Raw genomic sequence first — 2,697 nt, 5'->3', positions numbered from 1 at the left:
AAAATTTAATAGGAATTGCATAGTTACTGCCACTTGAGGTGAAGGAGAACATATAAAGTGATGCTGAATAGTTATTGGCTGCTGTCAAAATTCCCATACTTAACTGTTCACTGTAAATATTTTGAATTTTGAAACTTCCTGGCAGATTAAAACTGTGTGCCCGACCAAGACTCGAACTCGGGACCTTTGCCTTTCGCGGGCAAGTGCTCTACCAACTGAGCTACCGAAGCACGACTCACGCCTGGTACTCACAGCTTTACTTCTGCCAGTACCTCGTCTCCTACCTTCCAAACTTTACAGAAGCTCTCCTGCGAACCTTGCAGAACTAGCACTCCTGAAAGAAAGGATATTGCGGAGACATGGCATAGCCACAGCCTGGGGGATGTTTCCAGAATGAGATTTTCACTCTGCAGCGGAGTGTGCGCTGATGTGAAACTTCCTGGCAGATTAAAACTGTGTGCCTGACCGAGACTCGAACTCGGGACCTTTGCCTTTCACGGGCAAATGCTCTACCAACTGAGCTACCGAAGCAGACTCACGCCCGGTACTCACAGCTTTACTTCTGCCAGTACCTCGTCTCCTACCTTCCACACTTTACAGAAGCTCTCCTGCGAACCTTGCAGAACTAGCGCTCCTGAAAGAAAGGATATTGCGGAGACATGGCTTAGCCACAGCCTGGGGGATGTTTCCAGAATGAGATTTTCACTCTGCAGCAGAGTGTGCGCTGATGTGAAACTTCCTGGCACATTAAAACTGTGTGCCCGACCGAGACTCGAACTCGGGACCTTTGCCTTTCGCGGGCAAGTGCTCTACCAACTGAGCTACCGAAGCACGACTCACGCCCAGTACTCACAGCTTTACTTCTGCCAGTACCTCGTCGAGGAGACGAGGTACTGGCAGAAGTAAAGCTGTGAGTACCGGGCGTGAGTCGTGCTTCGGTAGCTCAGTTGGTAGAGCACTTGCCCGCGAAAGGCAAAGGTCCCGAGTTCGAGTCTCGGTCGGGCACACAGTTTTAATCTGCCAGGAAGTTTCACATCAGCGCACACTCCGCTGCAGAGTGAAAATCTCATTCTGGATTTTGAATTTTCTTTCTTACTTTCTTACAAGTGTCTAAAATGTCTTTGAATTAATCACATAAATTACAAGTCATCTCCCAAGAGCTGTTATGAGTCTGATTGTTAAGCACACACGGTAGCCAGTCATTTCCTTAACCTAACCTTCCATGTTGAAAAAAAGTATTTTGAGCATCAGCAGTGTGAAAATGGCATATTCACATATTTACTTGTCATTTTTTTGTGTTAATAAAAACTTTTTTTTATTGTTTCAGTTGGTATCTGCTAAAAACAAAAGCGGTGAATCGTAGTGCCACTACATTATAAACTGACGATTAGAGCTGAACCCGACTTTGAACTGCAAATTTTCACCAGTCAAATATGATCTGACTTAATGACAATATCATTTAGTATTCATGTTTATGCAACGTGGATTTCCAGATTAAGTTTGAACTAAGGTCATTTTCTATTTTAACCTAAGTTAAATGCTTTTTACAATCAACACTAACTGTTCTCACTAGTATGCTTAGAATCAGACATGAAATATGAGCACCATTAATATCAAAAGCTCAAGTCTCAAAACAATAACAGAATCTGGTGATACAATATCAGTAATAAAACTTATAATTCAGCAGTGAAAGTCAGATGAAGAACCACTGTCAAAATGAATACAATTTTTTCGTCTGGTCTTACAAGAGAAACATAGTTAATATACATGTGCTATTATGCAGGTAAGGGGCACCTGTATCTCATTTACCTTCACAATGTACATTTGATATTCTAGAAATCACTTATACAGAAATACTAGTGCAGCGTAAATAAATTAAGGAACAAGCATTAATCCATTATGTTGTGTACAATAAATCATCAACAGTTAATTTATGATTAACATTCGGCACTTCAGTGAACGTTTGATGACAATAGCGATACAGTCAACCAGCAAAAGCAGTCCTATTGTATAAAAACATATTATCTGTTTCGATCAAGTTGAAAAATGGAAGCTCAAATATGTGAATTTGCTTATGCAGATGTGTTTCATTATTTGTGCATTTAAGAAATAATAAAGTGTTTCGGTCTCTACATTTTTGTGTGTGTGCCGTGTAAAAAGAATGTACCTCAAGTACCCACTAGTGATGAGACAGTTTATCTTCTGCATGCATTCTGATACATACTATGACCTATGGACCCCACTACCATAGTAAGGATGAGCCTCACACCTCACAAGAGACTTTATCTCCAGAGTCTACCCCTCCCGTCGACCTTAGTCATTGCATGGGAAACAAGAATATAAAAATTCCACTTTTCTAGCCAGCCAGCATGTAATTGTGGTTAACACAAGTCACCAAAATTTCCATTTTCACGGTCTCGATTCCAATATTGAAAAATTTACTATTGCCATTTCGCAGCTGGACCTTACAATTGGTGACCAGTTGGCAGATATGTTTGACAAACAGTCTGTCGCTGCTCCTCAAAACATTATCTTGGAATGCTTTGTTCTGCCCCCAGAATCATGCCTACAGAAAACCACAAGAGTGACTCAGTGGTCGGTACTTCCCCTCCCAAAGTGCTTTGCACCCAATGCATCTGGGTGGGACAAAATCTACTATTGGAACAAACACTAAAGTTTTTTTGTTCTCGTGTTTGC

The 2,697-nt window shown here is 41.3% G+C and overlaps 1 non-coding gene across 1 annotated transcript; it reads right to left on the bottom strand.

Moving 5' to 3' along the window:
* Nucleotides 1-457: 457 nt before the first annotated feature.
* On the bottom strand, nt 458-532 carry Trnas-uga (transfer RNA serine (anticodon UGA)). Its single transcript has one exon. It is a non-coding gene; the product is annotated as a tRNA-Ser (tRNA).
* Between the last annotated feature and the right edge of the window lie 2,165 nt (nt 533-2,697).

Source organism: Schistocerca nitens, chromosome 3 (assembly GCF_023898315.1).
Source record: "Schistocerca nitens isolate TAMUIC-IGC-003100 chromosome 3, iqSchNite1.1, whole genome shotgun sequence".
Taxonomy (NCBI): domain Eukaryota; kingdom Metazoa; phylum Arthropoda; class Insecta; order Orthoptera; family Acrididae; genus Schistocerca; species Schistocerca nitens.
The sequence above is the reverse complement of the archived record's forward strand: the minus strand, read 5'-3'. Positions and strand labels throughout refer to the sequence as shown.